This window comes from Ursus maritimus, unplaced genomic scaffold (assembly GCF_017311325.1).
Source record: "Ursus maritimus isolate PB19 unplaced genomic scaffold, ASM1731132v1 scaffold_4, whole genome shotgun sequence".
Classification (NCBI taxonomy): domain Eukaryota; kingdom Metazoa; phylum Chordata; class Mammalia; order Carnivora; family Ursidae; genus Ursus; species Ursus maritimus.
Genome location: NW_024426552.1, coordinates 58,254,300 through 58,280,877, shown reverse-complemented (window position 1 = coordinate 58,280,877; position 26,578 = coordinate 58,254,300). Strand labels below are relative to the sequence as shown.

General features: G+C 35.2%; 1 protein-coding gene across 28 annotated transcripts in view; it reads left to right on the top strand.

Moving 5' to 3' along the window:
- The window catches only part of ZBTB20 (zinc finger and BTB domain containing 20), a 757,238-nt gene that overhangs the window by 284,925 nt on the left and 445,735 nt on the right, over positions 1–26,578 (top strand). For all 28 annotated transcript variants that reach the window (XR_005832190.1, XR_005832191.1, XR_005832189.1 and 25 more), the window contains one exon: positions 12,072–12,145. The gene's annotated coding sequence lies outside the window, so the exon portion shown is untranslated. The remainder of the gene's footprint in view (positions 1–12,071; positions 12,146–26,578) is intronic.

Sequence of the window (26,578 nt, the reverse complement as noted above, 5' to 3'; positions counted from 1 at the left end):
AGTTCGGATGGCTTGATATACAAAAGGGTAGATAAAAAGAGGCACAGAAGGACATCTTGTTCTGAAAAGAAAGAAAGATGGTTTAAAAGGATACATAGATATATGTTATAAATATATGTATACATATATTTGAAAGTAAATAAAGTATAAATGAAGTATATGATATAAATGAAGTAATTGAAAACTGAAAACATAAGGGGAAAATATAAGAAATAGACCTATATATTAAAAAAAAATCCTATAAAGAGTCTTATATACATTTACAAATTGGGTTCTTAACCATATGTTTTGAAGAAATACATTGCTGATACTCAGACTAGAAAGAACTATCTTCCTCTGGTGTTCTTCAGTATATAAAGGGGTCACTATATTACACCATGAATATCATGATCAATATTCACTTTTATGAGAAACAAAGAATATTTTGTAGGTATACTTCTATTATAGCTCTCAGTATAGATTAATAACATCTCAGTGATGTGCAATTTGATATTCTTAGTCTTACATGATACAGACCAGGTAGATGAAACTCTAATCTGATATAAGTCAAAGAAAGATTTTAGATTATATCTGATCTAACCTCCAATGGAAGAACTGCAATTTATATTGTTTTTCTAAGTTATGCCTCTAATTGTTATTAGATAACAGTGAATGCTAGATTGTATTACTGGAAAACAGCTATTTTTGTTAATTAATAGCAGAAGCAGTAATCAAGTTAGGGGTTGGGTTGAAATCCTCTTCTAGAAATTGCAAAGACTCGCAAAAGCGCACAGCCAAAAAAAAATGTCCACTTGCTTTACCTGAGAAATTAGCTGGAGAAGTGTCATTTCATAGGACCAAAAAAATCTCTTTAAACATCTGTTTTCATTCTGCTCTAATATGCAGACAGTGGGAGATGGAGGCTCCAATTTCTTTGCTGTAGACCGAGTATTACCTAAGTTTCATATTACAAGGTGAGGGAATTTTATCACATACTGCATTACCAGACTTCCTTGTGTCCTTAAGCAATTTATGTGATGTTCTATGCTTTATTTTATGGATTAGATTCCTTGTTTTCCAAATAGAAGTAGTAGTATTTGCTGTTACAGGCTCTTGACTTAAAGGTGAATTATTACGACATTTTCGTGAGATGAGGTTTGGTGAATACTTTGATTTCTTTGACAGTTTGTAAATGTGAAGGATTAATGTCGATCCAAAAATATCAGTAAGATATTCAAAGTTAATGCATCATACATTCTGAATTTCTACTGCACAAAGTTTGCTGATTTTCCCATTCCTTTCAGTCTCTATGAAGAAAAAAAAAAGTTTTGAAAATCCTAGAAGCAGATACTACATGTTTATCTCATTTTATGTGATGAGTGATTTTGTAAATCTATTCATAATTTAAAGGCTCTAGGAGAATCTATTCTCAAGGGAATTTTATTGTGGATCATTATGTAAAGCAAAAATCATTTTTAAAGTGCATATTACTCCCTATTTCAATATGGTAACTTTCTGATTTACAAGTTATTTAAGTGCCCAGAGAAGCATATCCCTTTGGTATGTTCCTGAGGAGATATAGCCTGGGCATGCCATGAAACTGCGAGGAAATAAGTTGGAAAATACTAACTTGATTCACTTAAGTATTTGGACCTATTTAGAGAGATTGCTTAGCTACTATTTGGTATGAGATTAAGTCTAGATGACATGTCCTCTACAATTGCTTGGAATGGGTTTATTCTAGCTCAGTCCAGCTCCAAATTTTCTAGCAACTAATTATGAACCATGAAATGCTAGCTCTTCTCATTGTGTGGTTTCTCTCAGCTCTGTAAAGTCATGCAGAATTCTTCATCTCCCGTGGGGGAAGTATTGCACCCTCATACTCATCCTCCATCTACCTCCCAGTCCTCATGATTGGCAGAAATTTCTAATCTCCAGAATTTTTAGACTTTCTAGAGATGTAGTAGAACAGGCAGTTGAGGATTTCCTATACACATGTAACCATTATGGAAACTCTCATTCAAAGGCAGTTGGACCTCCCCACCCACCCATACACACCCCTGCAGCTGGGCCTCCAAATCTTGCATTACAAGGAATAGAATTAGGCAATGGTTATTTGCTGAAGGAATATCATAAGTTTTTATGCTCACTATATAAACGGAGTTCATAAATTATATCACCCGAACTGGATACTTCTGAGAGTAAAAGGGGACATATTAAAGATTATTGTTATATGAGAGGCATAAGTGAGATCTGGTATTTTGGCTGGGACTACCTCCACTGCTTACCCTTCCCCAAACTCCATTGGCACAACAGATCTAAAAGGGCAGGACAAGCCACGAAAACTCCAAACTTCCTGCTGAAATGGGCTGCCTTGATGGAGTAGAACATGAAAAACCACATGTCCCTAGGTGTCACAAATAGTAGCAATCTCAGTGGTAAATAAACAGAGAGGATAAATATTACAGCTAGCCTGAAGTTGCAGTTCAGGTTGGGGCAGGCAATGGACTGGAAAATTGTATCCCTGGTGGTTTGGAAGTCTGCATATATTCCAGGAAAGACCAGAGAGGGTCCAAGATATCCACATACCCAAGGCTGACCCTAAAGCCTTGTACAAAGAGGAGAGAAGAGTGATCCCAGTAAAAAGTAAGAGCCAAAGAAGACATGTAAAGTGCCTGAACTTTGCATTTCCAACCCATACATATATATCAGCAAAGGATGTTAGCTTATTGCCCTCAAGATGTTTGAGTAGAACTCCAGACCAATCATTAGATGTGAACTGCAAACTATGCCTGACATAGGGGCAAGGCTTAGCTAAAAAATAAAATAGTATTATAAAAACTGACCAGAGACATCAGCAGCTGTACAGCATAGGAAGACAGACCCCACAGAATTAGATTGATCACTAAACAAACAAATAAGTAGCAATAACAGCAACAGTCTCCTGGAGGGAAAAATCAGAAGCCAGAGGTGCTATAATATATTGTATAAAGTGTCAACTTGCAAGAAAAAAAATTATAAGACATGTAAAGAAACAGGAGTGTGACCAATACACAGTTACAAAAGCAGTCAGTGGAAACTCTCTCTATGTTGGAGAGGGAAGAGCAGATGTCAAATTTAGCAAAGACTTGAAAGCAGCTATTATAAATATATTCAAATAACTAAAGGAAACCATGTTAAATAATTAAATAAAATATTAATATAATTACTTTTAAAATAAAAATATCAATATAGAGATAGCAATTATTTTTAAAAGAAATAAAAATTCTGGAGTTTGAAAGCACAGTAACTAAAATGAAAAATATTCTAGAAGGACTCAACAGCAGATCTGAGACGGCAGAACAAAGAATTAGTGAACTTGAAGATAAATCAGTAGAAATTATCTAATCTGAAAAATGGGGAAAAAAAATGAAGAAAATAAACAGAGCTTCAGAGATCTGAGATACCAGCAAGCATACTAACATGTGTGTAACAGGAAAGGAGAGAAGAAGAAAAAGAAAGGGCAGAAAAAAGATATTTGAAGTAATAATGGCCCCAAATTTGCCAAATATGATGAATAACATTAATCTACACATCTGAGAAGCTCAACAGACTCCAAGTATGATAAATGCAAAAGGATCCACACATAGACACATTCTATGTGTCTTTGAAAGCCAAAGAAAAAGATAAATTCTTGAAAGCACCAAGAGAAAAAAGGCTCACTACAGGAAACAACATTCTGATTAACATTTGACTTCTCATCAGAAATAATTAAGTCAAAGTGCTGAAGGAAAAAAGATTTTTAAAGTGACTATCAAGAATTTTATATACAGCAAAACTGTTCTTCAAAATGAAGATAAAAGAAAGATATTCCAAGGTAAACAAAGACTGAGGCAACTTGTTGGTAGCAGACCTGCCTTACAAGAAATACTAAAGGAAATCATTTAGACTGAAAGGAAATGATAGCAGTGACTAAAATCCACCCAAAGAAATACATTGCACTTTTATTATTATGTAGATAAATATAGATATGGTATAAGTATATAATAAAATTCAATTCAAGAAAAAGGAAGAAAATAATATAGTTAGGCCAGAAGTCAATGAAATAGAAAACAATAAAATCGTAGAGAAAAATCAATGAAAACAAAAGTTGATTCTTTGCAAAGACCAACAAAATTGACAGATGTATAGCTAGAATGACCAAGGAAAAAGTACAGAAGATAACAGATTACTGAAATCAAGAATAAAAGCAGGACATCACTACCAACCCCATAGAAATTAAAAAGATTAAAAGTAATACTATGAACAAATATATTCTTAAGACAACTTAGGTAAAATTTTCTAATTGCTGGAAATGCACAAATTACTGAAAGTGATTGAAGAAGAAATTGAGAATCTGAATAGATCTATAATAGCAAAGAGATGGAATTTTTAATTATGTCATCCCACAAAGAAAAGTTTAGATGCAGATATCTTCACTGCATCCTATCCATTATTTAAAGAGAAGCAATACCAATATCTCACAAACTTTTTCAGAAAATGGAGAAGGAACATTTTTAAAATTCATTCTATGACAATAATATTATACTGAGACCAAAGCTAGACAAGCATATCATAAGAAACCATTATCCCTCATGAATATAGACCCCAAAGTCCTCAACAAAATATTCACAAATCAAATACAACAATCCTTAAATGTACTATAACCTTGACCAAGTAGGATTTATCCTAAGAATGCAAGTTTAGTAAACATTCAGTAATTAATTAATTAGTTAATTAATTAATGTAATATACCATATTGGTAGAATAAAAGAGACAACCTTGTGACTATTGCACTAGGTACACCAAAAACATTTGAGAAGATCCACCATCCATGACAAAAACTTTCAACAAACTAGGACTAGAAGAGACTTCTATAACCTGATAAAGGGCATCTATGCAAAATCAACAACTAACATCATACTTAATGATGAAAGACTAACTGGTTTAACTGTAAGATTGGGAACAAGGCAAGGTTGTTAGATCTTACCGCGTCTATTCAACATTGTACTGGGGTGTCTGTCCAGAAAGATAAAAATAAATAAATAAATATAAAGAAAAAGAAAAGAAAGCAAGAAAAGGAGAGAAGAAGAAAAAAAAAAACAGAAGAGAAAGAAATCAAAGGCATCCAGATTAGAAAGTAAAAAGTTAACACTTTTTATTTGCAGAAAATAAGTTATGTAGAAAAGCTGAAGGAATGCATTCACACACACAAAAGAGTTAAGCAAGTTTACAAATTATATTTTATTTTGTAATTATACAAAATTATATATTATAATACAAAATATATATTATTTTGTAATTATGCAAAAATTAATTGTATTTCTATATACTAGCAGTGAACAATGAAATTTAAAAAAAAATTCTATTCACAGTAGCATCAAAAAGAATAAAGGCATTTTTGTAGAAATTGACAAGCTGATCCTAAAATTTATATGAAAATGCAAAGGATCCAGAACGGTGAAAATAATTCTGAAAAGGAAAACAAAGTTAGATGACCTATGCTCCCGATTTTAAAATTTACTATAAAAACTATAGAAAGAAGAGTATAGTACTGGCATATAAATCAATGGAATGAAGTTGTAAATTCAGAAAATTAACCTTTATGTTTTTTGTCAATTGGTTTTGACAAAGGTGCCAAAGCAATGTGGTAGGGAAGGAATAGTTTTGTTGTTGTCATTTTCAATAAATAATATTAGAACAATTGGTGCTAGGACTATATGAAATATAAATGAATATCCATGGTGCTAGAACTATATGAAAAAAAAAAAACCTTTATATCCTTACCTCACACCATATACAAAGATTAATTCAAAATGGATCATCGACCTAAATGTAAGAGCTAAAACTATAAGACTTCTATAAGAAAGCAGGAGAAGATCTTCATGACCTTGAGTTAGATAGGTTCTTAGATATGGCACCAAAGCATGATACAAAAAATAAAAAACATGATAATTTGGATTTCAATAAAATTAAAAACTTTAATACTTCAAAAGATATCACTAAAGAAAAGAGTGGGAGAAAATTTGCATGATTTATTTATTTATTTATTTATTTCAGATTTTATTTATTTTTAGAAAGAGAACATGAGGGTAAGCACAGGGAGGGGCAGAGGGAGAGGAAGAGGGAAAGAAGCAGATTCCCCACTGAGCAGGGAACCCAACGTGGGGCTCGATCTCATGACCTTGAGGTCATGACCTGAGCTGAAATCAAGAGTCAGTCGCTTAACTGACTATGCCACCCAGGTGCCCCTGCAAGATTTATTATTTGCAAATATGTATCTGATAAAGGATCTTTGTCCTCACAATATATAAAGAATTCTTCAATAACAAAAAGACAAACAACCCAATTAAAAATTGGGCAAAATGTTTGAATAAATATTTCACCAACGAAGATAGAAGAATCAGTAATAATATGAAAAGATGCTCAAAATCATTAATCCTTAGAAAAGTATATTAAAACCATAGAGAGATACTGCTTTATGCTAACTAGAGTAAATAAGATAAAAATTGGCATGCAATTACAAGTATCAGTGAAGATGCTGAGAAATTGGAACCCTCATACATTGCTGGTTGAAATTTAAAATGGTACAGTCACTCTAGAAAATGGCTTAGCAGTTCTTAAAAGTTTAAATAAACTGGGCACCTGGGTGGCACAGTTGGTTGAGTCTCTGACTCTCGGTTTCAGCTCAGGTTTCAAGATTGAGCCCGTGTTGAGTTCTGCACTCAGTGTGGAGTCTGCTTGGGATTCTCTCTCCCTCTGCTCCTGCCTCTCTCTCTCTCTCTCTCTCTCTGTGTCTGAAAATAAATAAATAATCTTTAAAAAATAAATCTAAAAAAAGCTAAAATAAACTTACCTTTATGACCGAGAAATTTCACTTCTAGATATCTACTCGAGAAATAAAAACATGCGTCCACATGCAGACTTGTATATATGTCAGTGTTCAGAGAAGAATTATTTGTAATAGTCAAAGCTAAAAACAATCCATGTGTTCATCAACTGATGAGTGGATAAACAAAATGTACATCCACACAATGGAATACCATTTGTCAATAAAAGGGAACAGGCATCTGCTACATACCACAACATAGATGAATCTGAAAAATATTATGATAAGCCACATGCATGACACTGCATATTGTATGATTGCACTTATATGAAATGTCCAGAAAAGGTAAATGTTTAGAGACAGAAAACTGATTATTGTTTGGGGCTGGGGGTAAGGGTAGGTTGACTACCTAAGGACATGAAAGATCTTTCTGGGGTGACAGAAATGTTCTAAAACTGGACTGTGATGATGATCACTCTAAATTTATTTAAAATCCTTAAGTTGTACACTTAAAAGGGTGAATTTTATGTTATGTAAATTATACCTCAATAGACTGTTAAAAGTGAAATTATGCTAATTAAAACTAAGAAGAGAAAAACCTGGCAGGCACTCCCTTAACCAAATGACCAAGATTAACATCCCCAGTGATAAGTCATACGGATATCATGTACCCCCCGATATGATGTTACAAGAAGAGCTCTTCATTCATTTGCATTCTTCTCTAAAACTCTAATCCCAATCTAATTATGAGAAACATCAGATAAATCCAAATTACTATTTATTTTTTTAAATTTTTTAACTTAATTTTATGCCAAAAAAACTTTTTTTTTAAAGATTTTATTTGTTTATTTGACAGAGACAGCCAGCGAGAGAGGGAACACAAGCAGGGGGAGTGGGAGAGGAAGAAGCAGGCTCTTAGCGGAGGAGCCTGATGTGGGGCTCGATCCCACAACGCTGGGATCACACCCTGAGCCGAAGGCAGACACTTAACGACTGTGCCACCAAGGCACCCCCCCAAAAATTTTTTTAATTAAATTTCCATGATTTATTACTTGTGTATTTAGATTAGTACAAAAAATATCTGACCACTACTCTTCAAAACTATCAGGGTCATAAAAAGAGAAGACTGAGAAATTGTCACAAATCAGAGAAGAGTTGGGAGAAATGGCAACTAAATGCAATGTGGTATCCTAGATTAAACCCTTGGAACGGAATAAATATATTAATGGAAAAACTGGTAACATCTGAATAAAGTACGTAGTTAATAGTATTGTATCAATGTTCATTTCTTCCTTTGACAAATTTGCCATCGTTACATAAGATGTTAATGTTAAGTAGTGAAGAAAATACAGGAGTTCTCTGTGCTATCTTTATAACTTTTTGATAAATATGAAATTGTTCCGGAATAAAAAGTAATTTAAGAAAAAGGAATGGGGGATTTATCAGTTAAAAGAGAATTATGATTTAAATGTAGTGTGTGGATCTTGTTTATAATTCATACTAACCAGCTATAAAAATGAACAGAAAGCAAAAAGCATTCAAAAATCAATCATTTGACCTAAGATATTTAATAACATTAAAGAATTGCTATTATTTTTGATGTGGGTGATGATATTATGATTTTCAGAGGCCATTATTTTTTAGTACTACATACTAACATATTTGTGGATAGAATGATATATCTGGAATTGTCTTTAAAATGAGCTAGTAGAAGAAAAAGTAACTATAGATGACTATAGGTGACTACAGATAAAAAAAGAAAAAAGATGGCCCATGGGTGATGAGTACCTGGTAGCTCATTTTATTATGCTCTCTACTCTTGCATGTGTTTGAGATTTTCCATAATAAAATTTTTTTGAAGTGAAAAGAAAAAAAAGACTAAGAGAAATAATTAAAATATTATAATTTCCATCTACACTGACCACAGGCAGGGCTTGTCTCTTAAAAATCATCTGAGCAATGTCAGAATGAGTAAATTATAAGAGAGGTGAGTGAACTCTCAAAAACAATCTGAGCAAGATACAATCGATGCTGAATAGTTGGGAGAACATTAAGAGCAACGCCTGAATTAGCATAGAACTCCTAAACTAGAGTGCTTTGTTGTTCTTTTCTTGAAGTTTTGTGACCTGGTGGTATCGAAAACTCTTACTCATGTGAGGATTTTTTAAAAAGTAGAGTGTGATCAGAAGCAGCCCTGTGTTACTAGTCAGTGTTATGATCTATAGTTCCTCACCCCCTTCAGTTTTCTTTATTGTCTGGGGCTTTGTTTTTTGGTCTTGTGAGTTACAGGATAGGTTACTGTAATATAATACATTTGCCACTTCTCTGGAAAGCCATTCAGAATCTCTAACTAGTGCAGAATGTACAACTCTTTTGCTAAAGGGCCTCTGCCAAGAGAAGCATTCTTCCGGGCTTTGTAATTTGCATTGATTACTGACTGAGCTGTTTCCCAGTGCATCGCTGGGTGTTGACTGTAATCTATAAAGCCTTACATAGTTTTGTCCTGATTAAAGAAGTCTGACACTGGTGGTCAATTTTAATAATGACCAAGATCGATCTGGTTGACTTTAAAAAATTTCAACAGATTTTGGGACCTGAAAAGTCAAGAGCAAGTTATTCTTATTGATTACACATACTCTGGAAATCTACTATTTTAAAGGTGGGTACAGTGTACAGTACTGAACTTGTAAAAAACGGGAAGTTGAAAAATAGACAGTATTGCCAAAAATGTTCTAGCCCTGACTTTGTTCTCCCTAATCTAATCCGACATGCCTTCAGAATATTTCACTTCCTTGATGACCATTTTTCCAGTTTCTATCCAATACTTACCCCCACTACATAGTGACAGAGTTAATGATTATCTCATGAGGCAGATATGAATAGGAACAGTATTCATATCAAAGACAACTGGTCCCACTTCCAGGTCCATCTTTGGGCCAAGATATGTAGTCGCCAACAGTGAGTTGGCGACTGTATTTTTTGAGTCCTGGCGCAAAGTAGGATCCATCTGTTTTGCCCAGCCGTTTGCCTGAGTGCCACAAAATGGTCCTGTTATTAGTCTTATTTGTGGTCCTATTTGAGGTTAGGGGATAATATAAATAAACTTCAGTCCTCCTTGTGATGAATGTAGCATGGGAATTAAAAGTGGTGGTGTTGGTAGTGGTAAGTGATGTTGCGTCTCTATTTTCTCAATTGCTCTGTTTTCTTTGGATTGGGAAACAGACATTTAAGAATGAGTTTGTCATCTGGAAGGATAGTTGTGACCAAGTTTCCCTCAACAGGATACAAGATGTTATTTTTGAGCTTCATTACCCTCACCAAGGGGAAAAAAAAGAGAGGGAAAAAATAAGGAAGAAAGTGAAAGTAAGGAAGAAACATGCAGAAATAGAAGTGAAGAGAAAGGTCAAGGAGGATGAGGAATACATGAGGAGCCGAGAAGAATGTAACGCAGCAGACTGACGATTCATAGAAATTACTTTATTATTTTGAACTGATAGTTCAGTTAACTCAACATCTGGTGAATTGAGAAAAAGGAAATCTGACTGATTAAATTGAACTGCTAGTTGTCAGTTAAATAGTTTATATATAAATATGCAGCCTAGTTTCCATCACATTTTCCTGTATGAACTAGATAGTGAATCAGTTTTTCACTAACCATATTTGAGCGGTGAGTAGAACAATACCAATCAGTGATTCAGATTTATATAGAGGTGGACAGTTTTCATATTTCTGAATTGTTTATTGGGGATTATTGTTATTCCATATAATTTCCGAGCATGAGTTATTTTTGTCAGTTTCTTTTATGAATGTTTTGTTACCTTATAAGGAAATATGTGCACTCCCCTCCTCTCATTCAGTTGTCCCTGGTGACGCCTCCATAATTTCTGTCTTTACACTGGTGCATTTTTAGTCTAATTCAGGCATGTGTGAAGCAGGGGAAAAGTTTAGTTAGTCAATGTCAGTGATTTTTTTTCTGATCCATTCATGGATGGATTCCGTGAATCTGCACCAGTCTGCATATAAAATCTATATATATCAAATAGACACAATACCTAAAATATTCTTCCATATACTTGAAGGGAAAAAGAAAATAGAATTCATAAGTCAGACGAGTTGCATTTTCTAATAATAGATGCAATTTCAGGGGTGATTTATGATCATGCTCTCATATGTGGAGATATTAAAATATTACCTTGCACTAACGTGAAGGTGGACATAAACATACCACATTTAGTGCTACAAATATATATAAAAAAAGTACTGCCATGCTGTGAAGTAAAAGAAAGATAATTGTATTATCTTCATTTTACACGAAAAAAAAAAAGCTATATTTTTCTATATCCTGTACTGTCAGTTATCTAAAGCTAAAAATAGGGATGACTTAATCTAGTCTGTTTTTTTTTTAACAGTTATCTTATTTAGAGATGGTGTTGTATGAAGAAAGAAGGGATTGAAAAATAGTGTGACATTTTAAGCCCAAATATTTATAACATAGTTGGAGATTTTAATGCCTGGACTCTTAATTTGAAGATTAAAAGTACATATTAAAAAATGTGTTCAGTTATTTAAAACCAGGAGGTCCAGTTCAAATCCTGATGGTCTTCTCGTGCTGCTTCACACAGCAGTGGCTGCATCTGATAAGATATATGTATATATGATGTGGTGTCCAGCATGCGAAGCCCACCATACATTGCAATGGGCGTTCTGTTTTGCTAAATATGTTCATTTACCTCTACTTCACCATCTGCCCCGCCACTGATGCAGCCACTTGAAAGTAGTAGATCTAACATTTTTTTTCCAATTCTATTTGAAGTCATAATTTCCCTTCAACATGTATATTCAGATAATAGATTTTCTTCTTTATTCTCTAAAATTAACATTTTATGTAATCTTTAGGCTGTGAAATTGTTGTTGAGGAGTTTTTTAAAAATCAGATAGAATTTAGCTGAAATTCAGAGGCACTGAGCTTCTAGTCATATCATTATGAAGTCCTAAACAGGGAGGCATATTTTGTTTTTCAGAATTGCTTTTTTTTTTTTCCTCTTTAGATCCTTTTCTTTTCATTAAAAAACTACTCTGGGAAGAGGGTTTTTTTTTTTTTTCCTTAACAGAAAAAAAAAAAAAAAAGCCACGCTTGACTGATAATGCATTGCTTTGGATGGTGAAACATTATGAAAGTTTAATTTTTAATTAAATCTGAAATACCAATTATAACTGAAAGAGATTTTAACCTGTTTCTTTTCAGACTGCCTGAAGTTACATTTAGAGACTGAAATCACTGCACCTTAAAAACAAAAGATTGAGCTGCACTGCATTCCTGTAAGTGAAAGCTTCCTGTACCTTCTTCCTCTGTGATTTTGTGACCAACCCAAGAAAAGACAAAAACATTGGTAACATAGTAACCAGGCATGAGTAAAAATTTGAATATCCCTGAAGAAATATATGCTTAAATGATTTCCTTCTATAAAAAAAGAAAATTTGTTGGGCTCAATATTCAGTATGTCTTTTTTATTCAACCTAAATTGTGAATCCTTTTTTTTTTCGCCTGGTTTGAATTGCATTAGGGAGGGTGTCACCCACTGTGCATCCGCACAGTGACATACACCGTGACAAGAGGGATTCTCACATTTTTGTTCAAATCTCATAGAAGGTAACGGATTTCTTATGGAGTCAAAGTAGATTCCTTTTTCCTTTGTGATGTCATTAGAAATTTTTAGCCTTTGTGTCAATGGAAATGGAGAGAAAAAAGTTCATGATGACATCACAAGATTCTGTTGCCTTGAGGACTTTGGGCAAAACTAAGTAAAATGCATAATTCCCTTGTGTGCGTGTGTTCCCCATTCTGCTATGAAGCAGTCAAAATAGCACATCTTATGTCTTCCCGTGAGCTACAAGGCTGTCTCTCAGAGCCCCATTGTTCCATAAATGCATGTCAGAGTCTACCACAGTCTGGTCTACCCTAATTTAGCTGCTGTTTTGTCAATGTACTTGGAAGAACAATTAACACTTGGGATTTCAATGTCTGAATAACAGGCAGTGAATAGAACCCGAGCATATAAAAGATTCAGACGCCCAGGGTAAGAAAACAGAAGCTTATAGTTGGTGGGGGAAAGAAGAAAAGCGTTTTAATGCTGCATTCAAAGGTTGTGAAATACTACGAGAAAAGTCAATCTTTTTTTTTTTAATTTTAGATCAAAACGTATGTTTTGGTAATGAAATCCAGAAGGTTATGATGTCTTCCTAAGTTTTGGAGTTTAATGTGTTGCAAGGTCGTTCCTTAGACAGTCTTAAAACACCGAAATAACATCCATCTCCTTGAGTCATTGTTGGAAGGCTGGATGTGGGGTCTACTGCATCGTGGTTTTCAGAGTGCCACCATGTCTGTCCCACAGAGTGCACTAAAGGTGATTCACTTTCTTCCGTTTTCACTTTGGTTCACTGTACTCTTGCATCATTGGCTACAGTGCTTGTGTGTTGACTGCAGATAGTCCAGAAGGTGTTTAAATATCTCTACATATGGTCTGAATTTCTGCTAGGTCCATCTTTTGGTGGGAGGAGAGAGACGATGCATGGACAGAACAAGATCACTTCACCGTCAGGGTATCTGATGAGTGGAAAGGGAGCTTATGCATGGTGCCCACTGAGCACAGTGCTTGGCTGGTATGAGGGAATAAATGATGCTTATTGTTATTTTTGTCATAACCACAATAGTTCAAACCCATAGACAGGAAGGTCTACAAAGCAGGGTCTGTTTCTTACTCGGTTTTTTAATCTCTAGTGCTTGGCATAATGATAGCAATGACGAAATAGTTATTGTTATTAATACAATTACAAAATGCGTTAATAGTTAGAACTTTAGGATTTATTCTGTCAGAGAATATTTATTGTGAAGAGGGGTTGAATAAAGTTCTTGACAGTCAGGAATACAATTTTAAAGGAATTTGTCAAAGGCAAACCAGCTGTTCATCACATCACAATAGGCATACGTCTCTCACTTCTTTCTCACCACCAAGATGAGGACGGCCTGTTCATACCATTTCCTTTTTTCTGTGAAACAATCTCCAGTAATTTTCCAATTAACTTGAGTGTCTTAGATCCCATACACTGGAGTTGTCTCCAAAGATAAATCTACTTGACTGCAGGATAGGCTCTTCACCTGTTGGTCTAATTGTCATGCAGTGAATTGTGTTTCAAGGAAAGAGGCACGTAGAGGCACATGGTACGATAGGTATTGGGGCAATCAGCCCGGGGAAGTTGCGATTAGAAGCTTCAACTTTCAGTGCATAAAAAGCCAGGACCAGTTTCTCAGTTTCTCAGCATGAATAAGACCACAATATTCTTTAGAACTCAGAACCGTTTGACCCCTTATGACCCCTTCAGCATTTAGCTTCCTGGTGGTTTTTGGGTTTTTTGGTTTTTGTTGTTTTTGTTTTTTTGTTTGTTTTTTGCATAAAGTCCTCTGCCCTCCCCCACCAATTTTAATTTATTTCCAAAAGGGGTCCCTTTGTTTTTATTAAATCAGCTGCTGCTGATGCAAATTAAAGCTTTCATAAAACGTGGCCTCTGAGGCAAAACTAAAATGATAAAATTTAGGCTTAGTGAATTGTACTGTTATCATGTTGAATAACATTTAAGGACATCAAAGAACTTTATAAACACATTTCATATTTTTTAAGATTACAAAACTGAGGTGAAAGGGATTTAAGGGTAGAGCTTCATCAAACATTACAGGTGCAGAGGCTGTAAGAAGCAGAAGTCCTAATAATCTCATTTTGAAATAAGTATATTGAGGCCCATGGTAGGGCATGCAAGTTACCCAAGCCATAATGACCACCAATGCAGATCATCCTTTAGTCATCTAGGCCTGAGAACAGACCCAAATTTAGACTCTGGGGCTTTGATCTTTCCTTTACACTCAGGGTCTGAGCAGTGTTTTCTGAGGAACAAATTGCCTTAGGCTCATTTATGAGACCCATTGAACTGTACTCCCCACCACAGACTTGCCCAAAATTAATATATAAGGGGTATTCTGGAAACATTCGTTGTTATCAAAAAAGGTTTTTTTTTTTTTTTCTTTTTTTCTGTGCATTTTGATATTATACCTCTGGTTGTGCAATGAGTCACATAGAAGCAGATTTATTTGGTTGACTTAATATTCTTTATGATGATTTTCAAAATGGACAGAAGACCATTAGAAACTTCAGTAGTTTAATTGCGCTTATAGGCATGATAAAACCAGTAATCAGAACAGAGCCATTGTGACATGGAATTCAGACTTCCCAAGAGTGTGCATCGTGCCTGGTGTCAGAATGTCACTGTTGCCAGGGGTCATTTCTGTCAGAGAAAAGTTTTTCAGGGTCTGAAAAAAATGAAATAAACTTTAATAATTTAAAATGAATTACTTGCCCTAGTAATTTATTTCAGGTTGCCTTTATTGGATTCTGTCATTTAGCAATCCGAAGAGACCAGTGTAGGAACTTTTCTATTATTTCACCCAGAGCTAAATCCTGGATATATCTTAGTTTCTTCCTCAAATTTATTTTATACCCTCCCAACCTTCCCATCCCCACTGTGAAGAAGCTCAAGTTTCTATGTACAAAATATTAGTTCTTATGTCTTTGTGTCCCAAATGAGGAGACAGTGTTCTCCCTTAAAAAAATCCATGGAAGCTTCGGCATATAGAGAAGGAAGAACTGAAGCATGAGGATGCCAGAGCAGGGACTTGGATGTAGGTGCCCAACAAGGTTATCTCTTCAGAACTCTTCCCTCTTTAATAATAAATTAAAATTTTTTCTATGCCTCTTATGAACAAATCTTTTTACCAGGGTAAATAACTTATACTTCCTACCATCAAGGAGTTCATAATCTGGGCAATAAATACATCTTTCTTAAAGACAGAATGTTGTATGGGTACAGTAGAGTAAGTGAATAGTTATCATTTCTTTTGGACCATCAAGAAATTATCTGATATTCACCAGTTGCCAAAGTAGAGAGAGTAATGAAAATGAAAGTTGAAGGAGCCGTGAATAGTCATGGTGTGATCTGAGGATAGGATGCTGGTTGGAGCCAGTGTTTTCCAAAGTGTGGGTTGCAAACCATTCATCCGTCATGGAATCAGTTTAGAGGATCACAGTCAATATGCTTTTAATGAAATAGTATCAAAGGGGAAAATTTATAAAAAAGAGTGAGTTACATATTTTTAAGATAATGGATTGCAAAATAAATATATTTCTTACTGGGAATCATGCCACCAAAATATGAAAGCAGATATAAAGAAGATTGGTCTTTTAAATACTAACTCACATAATCCTAACTAAGGGATAATATTATTTTCTCCCTCTTTATATATGAGAAAGTGTAGGCATTAAGCAATTTGTCCCAGGTCATACAACAGGTGAGTGTAAAAGATAGAATGTGACTATGTCTGTCAGACTCCATATTCATACTCTTCCCATGATCTGCCACTGCTTTCCAAGGTTGTATGACTTCAGTTATTACACTACTGATAACTCACACATTTATATCTCTAGTCCTGATCTCTCTCCCAAATTTCAGTCCTATATTTCTAATGTCCTTATTTAAATCTTCAAATAGATACCACACTAGTTTTCTTCAAGTCAGTACATCAAAATTGAATTTATCCTCCTAGTGAAAATTAATCATCCTCCTTTTGACTATACTAATTTTCTTCATCTCAATTGTCCAGGTCATCCTGACTCAAAATGTATCATTCTTGCTTTCCTCCCACCCCCCAGGTGTCCAGTAAATGGCCAGGTCTTATTAATTATCCTTCCTTGGTACCTCTGTCTTAGGTTTTCATCTTCTTTTGCCTACAATAATCTCCTAATTGAGAGAGATAGGGGGAAGGGAGCCCCGTTCATCCTAAACACTGCTGCCTCATTAGGTTTCCTGAAGCAAGAGCCCTAAGATTATGTCACCTTTGTTCAGACAAAACTTTAGTAAAAATTAATTTCTAACCAATATTTTGACCATCTAAAATCTAATTCTGACCTCATTTCTGACTTATTCTTATGGTTTAATATACCAAACACTCAGGCCAAATTTCCTTACCACTATCACCATCCCCTCTTTATTAATATTGCTCCTGCTATCTAGAATGTCCATTATTCTGTTTTTCCATATGCAAATCTAACCCATCCTTCTGGGTCTATTTTAAATGCTATTAATTCCACAAAAGCTTCCCTCTTTCACCTACCCAGAAATAATCCACTCTCCTCTGCTTAACAAACTCACTTAGCACCTGTAGTGGCTCTGCTGACAATTTGATTTTGGACTTCTAGCATTCAAAATTGTGAGAAAATATATTTCTGGTAAGTCAACAAGTTTTTGGTAATTTGTCACAATAGCCTTAGAAACTAATGTAGCATTTATCTACACTTTTTTTGAGACTTGAATTACTTTCTATATTTTTAAATGATACTTATGTGCAGACTTTATCCCTTTACTAAAAAATAAATTCTCTAGGGATAGAGTCCATATTTAATTAACATTTCTAAACTCTACAAAATCTACCACGGTAGAATCATTAATTCATTACCCATCCATGCTTAATCCAGGGAATATAGAAATGATCCCTTAGGCTCTCATGGAATTTATAGTGTCCTAAGGGAATCAGACATTAAATAAGTAAACAAAAAATTACAAAATTATTAACTGTAGTGCATGAAAAGAGCTAATAGATAAGCAAGACAGAAATGCATGGGGAAAATCTGTTATGCTACCTGCTGAGTAGTCAGGAAAGAATTCTCATAGAAAGGGTAATTTAAGGTAATTTAGTTGAAGCATGGAAGAACCAGGTAGGTGAAGAATTTGAGGTGGGGATAGAAACATGCAAGGAAGAGAAAGCTCCAGACAGAAACAGCATGGACAATGCCCTGAGGCAAAGACAAACTTTGTGTATTCAAGGAAATAAAAGAATTCCAGAGTGGCTAGAGGAAAGTAAACAAAGGAAGAGAATAATTGGAAGTGAAGTCAGAGGAGTAGCCAGGGTGAGGAATTTGGATTTTATTTTGAATACACTGGAAAACACATAATAGGTGTATATATTAAATCAATCAATTAATTAATTGAATAGAACAAGATGAAAATAATTCAAAGGTAAATGGTATATACAAGCTCATAGTAACTATACGTTTATTTTGAACCTTTGTCAAAGGTTCACTTCTAAGTTTGAGGGGGTTTGGATTTCTGAAACTGAGGTCTAATAGTTCACAACATATTTCTTTTTTTTTTTTTAAGATTATTTATTTATTTATTTATTTGACAGAGATAGAAACAGCCAGAGAGAGAGGGAACACAAGCAGGGGGAGTGGGAGAGGAAGAAGCAGGCTCATAGTGGAGGAGCCTGACGTGGGGCTCGATCCCATAAAGCCGGGATCACGCCCTGAGCCGAAGGCAGCCGCTTAATCGCTGTGCCACCCAGGCGCCCCTCACAACATATTTCTCATCTGCATAACCAAAGCAGATTCCCAACAACCTTCTAAGATAAGGTCAAGTTAATTTTATTTCCTTTCTAGTTAATAATTATTAAGATTCTGTTGTTGGTTAATGAATCTCTTATTTTTGTTTATTTTTAAGTGCTCATTGCACAATGTGGGAATGAGTACCAAGTGTTTTACTCCTAGGATGTATTTTTAACATGTTAAACCTTAATCTTTTTTTAAATTTTGGTGTATTTTATCATGTGCAATGACCAGGGTCCTGGAGGCATAGAAAGCCTTGAAATGAATCATCATTATCCTCATTATTACTACCTTCATTATTACTGAATTTTGGGATTAAAAACAATCCAGATTATTTTAAAGTATGATGCATTAATATCATGGAATACCACTAAGTCAGAATGGAGATATTGGTTTGTTTACAAAATGATAGGACATTATCCCTTTTTGCCAAAAGAAAAAAAGAAAAGAGAAGAAAAAAGGAAAAAGAAATACAGTAGAGGGAATGTGAAAATTAAACCATAGAGAAATAGGTTAAACTCTAAAGATAGAGTTTACTGCTATAACTCAGTAAAAAGACACTAGAATCTTAAAATATTATAGTGACAAGGAAACTTAGGAATTATTTATTCCAGCCTTCTCATTTTAGAGATGAACAAAATTCAGGCCTAGAATTCCTTTTTGAGACATACAGTTAAATAGTTAATGGCAGGGCTGGAACTGTAACCCTAGTTCTTAGGAGGTAGATTAACAGAACTAGACCAGCTAATCAGTGATCAACACCCTACCATAACCCTTCAAGGTCTTAGGTGGAAAAAAAGAATATTAAGTACAGGAGATGAGTCTACAGACAAGCTTTAATTAATAAAAATCTGAACAATATGTATTACTCACAATCTGTTTACTTAATGTACCAGATGCTTTGTGAAAGTTGTCTTTAATCCTTGCTACCACACTCAGCAACCACTCTGTAAAGTAGGAATCATTTCCATTTTATAATGAGAATACTGAGCTCCAGAAAGATTAAGTAACATCCAAGATTGCAAAGCCAGTAAGTGAATTTGTATTGATGCCAGGCCTAACTGATTCAAACTGTACTATCTCCTGCTTGGTGTTTTTACCTATTGCATTTTGTTATCGCCTTAGCTCATGTGGTCACACAGGTCATTAGTTCTCTAATAGCCCAAACTTTGAAAAGAAAGTTAGGAAGAAAAGAAAGTTAGATTTAGCAGATGCCCTCTCTGCATTAAGTTCTTCACATTTAATTCCATCAACAGTACCTCAAGATCAATGTTATAATCCTTAGTTTAAAATTTAGAAAACCAAGGTTCACTGAGATGAAATTGCCCCATACATCTTAGTAAAAGCTTGAGCCAGAATTCTAACACAGATCTGTCTGATCCTAGGTGTTCTTTCCATTGTTCCATCAACCTCCAAGTCTGCTCTTCTCCTGGGTGCTGGTTAGTCTTCTACAGTCCTCACACCTCAGCTCCTTATCTGGCAAAGCAGAATTGTAATGCATGCTCTCGTAGACTTCCCAAGAAGCAAGAGAGTGTGTTGAGAGGGTGCTTTTATAATTAAGTTATATTACCTTGTCTGGAAATAAATACAGTGCCCCCTATATGTTTCCTCCTTTGAGAAATGAGGAGCTAGGAAGATAGGTGGAATCTGTGACATTACTCTTTCATCTCTACATTACCTTGATTCACTCTGTATCTGTGCCCAAGACCCTAATCATATCACAAGTAAAGGTACTACTAACCTATATCATACTTCCATACACCTTTGAAAAATAAAAGAAGTAAAATTATTGTATTTATGAGGCCAATATGAAGGAAGAAGTTTTATGTTTTCCTTCTCAAAACTAACTTATTTGAAGCCTTGGAAGTCTGATTAGAGATATAGGTCAATGAAAGAACTCATTGTTGACTGCTTCTAGAAAAAGTGCAAAACTGGAAATCCAAACATACTTATGAATTGTTAGATTGTTTTCTAATGACCAGTGAGGACTACACGAGAAGCAAACTTCTTGGTAAAAGCAAGAGAGTGAGACAGGGAGAGGGACGGAGGAAGGGTGGGTGGGTAAGAGGAAGGGGGAAATAGGAGAGGAGGAAGAGATTGGAAACAGTTTTTTAATGGCAGCTCCCACTCAGACATGATCCTGAATTTCCTTCTATGTGTCAACTTTAGCAGCACTGCATGTATACACCTTCATGTCTGAGAAGGTCATTTTCTATTATTAGATAGTACACTTGAACAATTATTCTAAAACCAATTGTCACTATGGAATGGCACCAATATACTAACAAATTTATGGTGATTAGAAGTGATGCTTACCTGTTAGCATTCTACAGCTGTTACTTTATCCTCTCTGTTTCTTGAGTTTGACTTCCAAGTCTTTCTGTGTGAAAGGGTCCATTCAAGTCTTTTAAAATAACTCTGTGAAAACCATCTTTCCTACTTTGCGGAAGGGACTTCGTTCTTTGGCCCATCCTTGCACTTTGCAATATGTTGCTAGTAGCCCTAAATCAGAAAGCACATTAATACATCCTTTGAACTGCTGGGTCTCATCAGGAGAAAAAAAAATATTTTTGACAATCTTGTAACATTTTGTTAAAAATCCAATTCTGGTTCAATGTTTTGTTCTCAAAGGAATTTTGAATGAAGAAAAGCTTTTGTAAGGGGCGGGGGGAAGCTTATCTAGAGACTGGTGGGAAGCAATCAGGAGACTTTTGACTCTTTGAAACAGTAAATTCCAGGGAATTGGAGTTTTACACTTCAGGTTGGAGCACCTTGGCTCTAAATGCACCCCTTCATGTGTCCCAAATGGCAATGTGAAAGCAACATTCTTTGAGTCAAGTGGAGAAGGGAGGAGGCCATGCTAAACTGACATTCTTTCAGGAGGTCATGAATACAGAATGAACTCAGTCTAATGGTTAGTATCAGATTCTCAGAATTATAAACCTCCTATGGTAAAATGTCCTCAAAGATATAGGCAAATGAGTTTGCTCGTGTTGATAGTTATAAGTACTAGAAGATTAAGATTCTTGACAGTCATTTACTTGTTTGCAATTGCGCTAAACGACCATATGAAATTTGCTTAACCTTTGCTATAATTTTACTGAACTATTCTTCGCTTAACTTAGTTGAAAATTGTAGGACTCTCTTAAATAACCAATATATGTCTAACATTGTTATCATTGCCACTGTTGTTGCTATCAGAATTCTGTTTTCTTCTCTGGACTAGGGCTGGCAGGAACAGCTGAGAACCTGGGTTACACATTTTACTGTCTGTCTTACCTTCTTGCAGCCCTGGAAAGTGGGAGGGGCCAACTAGACTGGCTGCTCTGTAAGTTAACCTAGATTCACCTAGAAAACTTGTCAGTGAAGCTTTATTCATAAGCTCTTTTAGCAGATAGAGAAATAGTTTGCATGAAAAACCCTTGTTTTTTAATAAGTACTGACTCCCTCATGCTTCATGAGACTTTCTGATTGATTGCATCATACTATCCACATTATCATTGCAGTTACCACGAGGGAGGCAGCAAGTGTAATGGAAAGGAAAAAGCATGGGGCTGACTCTCTGGAGATTTGATTCAGGCATTGTCAAATGGTTTTGTCTTAAGATCATTTTCCTTATCTGTAGGGGACAGTTTTGTCGATCCGTGCAGACATTTTACAAAGAAGCCAAATGATATATATGAAGTATTTAGAGCTCTATGAAATAAAGGTAGTTCATAAATATCATGTAGTACTATTACAGTAAAAGTATTAGCAGAATTATAAATCACTTTGAGGTCTCCGGAGTAAGGTGCTTCATCTGAGGTCTTCCTGCCTAGAAATTAGTTTGTTTTTTGAGTTGCCATATAGGGAGGGACTCTGTTGCTGCTAAGCACTGTTCATACATTGGAAGCAATGACTAAGAATGAATTGCCAGTAATATGTTACTCTTTTTATTTTTTAAATTTTTCTTTATTATTTTTTAATATGTTATTCCTTTTAAAGATTTATTTTAAAGGCATTCTTTTTTTTTTATAATGATTTTTTATTTTATTATGTTAGTCACCATACAATACATCCCCGGTTTCCGATGTAAGGCTCGATGATTCATTAGTTGTGTATAACACCCAGTGCACCATGCATTACGTGCCCTCCTTACTACCCATCACTGGCCTATCCCATTCCCCCACCCTAAAGGCATTCTTTACTATAAATTCTCTCAGCAGTTTCTCTTAAATTAAAAAGAAAAATTAACTGTTCTCTCTCTCATATTAGAGAGTCAATTTCTTGAGGTAAAGAACCATGAGTAAGTTACTAGTTTTCTCAGTTACTAAAACTGGTACCAGATAGATATTCAGTGTTTGTTGAGTATCTTGTGTAAAAATTTAGTAAAATTTTAATAAACATTTTTTGAAAAGGATATTGAATTTATTAATTTGACTACATATATGCCATATGAATTGGACAGATGTTATTGAAGATTATACAGCCATTTGAAAAAGAATGAATTATATCTATTGGTATTGATCTGGGAGGATGACCATAATTTATTTATTTATTTATTTTTTTTTAATGATTTTTTATTATATTATGTTAGTCACCATACAGTACATCCCCGGTGCCGGTGATGGGTAGTAAGGAGGGCACGTATTGCATGGTGCACTGGGTGCTATACACAACTAATGAATCATCGAGCCTTACATCGGAAACCAGGGATGTACTGTAGGATGACCATAATTTATTAAGTGAAAAGAGCAAATTTTCAGGGTAATGAATATTTATGAATAAATTTGTTGTGCGTGTTCTATGACCATATTCTTCACAATGGTCGTCTCACAGGGTTGAGAATAAAAAAGGACTGATGGAAGATTACTGATTTTTTTCTTTAAGCATTTTTTATTGTTTCATTGGGGAATATCTTTATGAAAGTAAGTTTGAAAATGAATATATAAAATTATTTTTTAAATTCCTACCTTTTGTTTCTTGGAAAATCAGCCTGAGAAAAATAATCACCACACAGAACTTTTAATTTCATTGTAATTGCCTTAACTTCCATAATACAGAGAGTAAAGCACATACTCTAAATAGAGTGACACATTGACTCAACAAATATTTCCTGAGCTCTATGATGGTACTAGTTCCTAGTTCTTAATAAGTATGATGTGTGTGTGTGTGTGTGTGTGTGTGTGTGTAAAGCTGAGCTCTTTCATGATGCCAGTTCATACACAGAATTATATGCAGAGAACTAATAGTTGAACAAGCAAAAGTTGTTGAAAGTAATTTGAGTCTTTAGTATAGTTTCCTCTGAATATACAACCTAAAAATTCACCAAAAAACTTTTTGGGGTTTGGTTGGTTTTTTTTTTTGTTTTATTTTGGTTTTGTTTTTTTGTTGTTTTGTTTTTTGTGTTTTGGCCATCTCTGTCATCCACAATACATCTCTCACAATAGCTGCCCTGAAGTTCCTGCTGCCTTTCCCTCTCTCGTCTTCAAGAGCTCTCACTAACCCTCCTTGGCCTAGGTCAATTAACTTTTCTGCTCACTTCCCAACTCCTTTCTGGATCTGTCTTTTTCTTCCCTTTCTGATAGTAATCTCACTAGACTTTCACACTTCTTTCACTCACTGAGGAAGACAAAGAAGGAAGGAAGAAGAAAAGAAAAAGAAAAGAAAAGAGGGAGAGAGGGAGAGATGGAGAGGAAAGAAAGAAAGAAAGAAAAGGTAGGCAGGCAGGCAGGCAGGAAGGAAGGAAGGAAGGAAGGAAGAAAAAATAGAGAAAAGAGAAGAAAAACACCTCTGCAAGATAAGGTCTCAGGACTATATTCCCATTGGAAACTTCACAGGAGTTTTAAGTAATCAAAGGGGCAGACCTAGAAACCTTAGGTTAAAGATAAGCCCTGAAGGCCCCCTTTAGAGGGTACTTAAATAGACTTGAGCCTATAAGTTGGGCAGAATATCCAAATTGGAGCCAAGCAAGACAGTACTGTACAGTCTGAGATACTATATTTCCCAGAGTCAGTACATTCTATGCCCCATCACGGAGAAGTCCTGACAATGACTGACCTTTTACAGATAGAGAACAGAGGTACCATAAGCTAAATTTAAAACACAGGAAAGTTGTAATATGATAACCACAACTAATGATACACAGGCATGCATACTTTACTTCATGTTATAGCCAGTTATGATAGAGGCTTTATGACAAAGGAGGGAGGGAGAGGGAGGAATGGAGAGAGAGAGAGAGAGAGGAATGAAGGGAGGGAGGGGAAAAAGAGAGAGAGAGAGAGACAGACAGACACAGGCAGACAGAGAGAGAAAGAAAGAGAATCCCTCCTCCCAAATAAAAATGAGAGTGGGTGGAGAGTGGGAGAAGGTCATTGGTTAAGAGATTAGGAAGCATGAAAAAATAAAACAAAATGAATTTTGACACTCCCCAGCCATTTCTTTACATCTGCACAAATCTTCCCTGGTCCCCTCATGGGTCCTACCCTGGGTGGGCTGGCTCTGCTTGGCACTTCCAGCCATCCAGCTATCTTCTCCTTCCATTTAGAGAGTGCTGATTCAGAGTAAACCATTTACAGGTGTGGGGAGATCTCTAGAATATGCTCACGATTATGTTTGTTGCTTCTAACTCCAAGGAGCTGAAGAAGTCAATAAGCAGCTGGACATGGAAAGCTTGCCCAAAGGTGTAAGGCCCCTTCTCTGCCGTATGCGTCCAGTTTAGGGGATTTACACAAAGAATGTGATTCTTCTCTGTTATGTGACTCCTACGTGTGCCCCAATAGTCTGGTGAGAACAGTAACTCTAGCTAGAATGATGTCAGATAATAGAGGTATGATTAGAAAAACAAATAGTGTTTATGAAGAGATTTTAATGAGACAAGAAATGCTTATGTGATGTTTAAGTGGAAAAAAAGCAAGACACAAAATATGTGTTAGTGTTCATTTCTGAGAGGTCATTATTCATTTCTTTTCCATTCTTTTCATTTTCCAGAATGTCACACACACACACACACACACACACACACACACACATACACACTCTAAAGAAAAGGAAAGGTGCTCTTGGGTTATCCATCCTTATTTGTAATTTTGTTTCTTTGCTTTTGATCAATGTTAATTTTAATATTGGTAACTCATAATGAAGAGATTTCACCTCAAATTTGAATGACATGATACTGTTGCTGAGAATTTTTTATAGGCTGCTATTGTGGTATAATGTTCTGATCATTTTTAATGCTCAAGCAACCCTCCACCTCTGGTGGAATGATTGGGGGAAGAAGGTTGTGAAGGAGATTACTCATTATCTAGTTACTGGTAATGGATTAGTTTAGCACAAACAGGACTCATCACTTCACCTATGAGATGCCCAAAGAAGCAAGGTAGATCAATAGATATATTCCAACTATGCTTTTGTATATAAAATAAATGTTTAGTCAGATGATAAATTACTTCACATGACACCTATAAAGTTCAGTTAGTACAAACATTTAAATGGAACAAAAACTATATACAATCAAGAAAGTTGATATTTCCCAAACTCTATAATCTCCTGTTCCTCTAAATATTTACCTATTTATCTTGTTCTCACCTTATGACTTTCTCAGACTATTTTCATGGCTTATGTTCTAGTTTAGGTCCTGGAGCTCTTTAGAACCTAGATGTTAATTATTCTTATAATTGACACCTCTCCTGCTCTTCTGTTTTTAACTAGAAGGCTACTTAATGTCTCCCTATTTGAGTGATTCTTCTGCCACTCACAATTCTGAGTTTCTCTTCCCTCCATTTTGATGCTCCAGGCCCCAACTGCTTTTTACAGGTGGTTTCACTTGATTACTCTTAGCTCTTCCTAACTTGGGATCTCTTTCTTTAGCTCAAAGTTTCCTAATCCTCGCTGCATATTAAAATCACCTATAAAGTAAAAAACAAAAACAATCACATACAAACACCAAAAAATGAAACACAAAACAAAAACAAGGCATTGGCCCCACCCCAATATTCTGTTTTCATTTGTCAAAGGTGGAGTTTAGCAGCAAGTTACACCTTTAAAATGACAAAACTCTTATTTTATCTCAAAATTTTTAATTCGGGTTTGGTTTAACCTGCTGCTTCACTCTAGAAAACCATTTTTTAGCTAACAACGACGTTCCTAACCAGACAATAATAAAGCTTTAACATTATGCATAATATGGCTGTATGCGTCTCACAGACATGCATGTCATACACACATTAAGCTAATGACCAAACTTGAACAAATATTTGATAAACATAGAATTGCTATTACCATAATAATT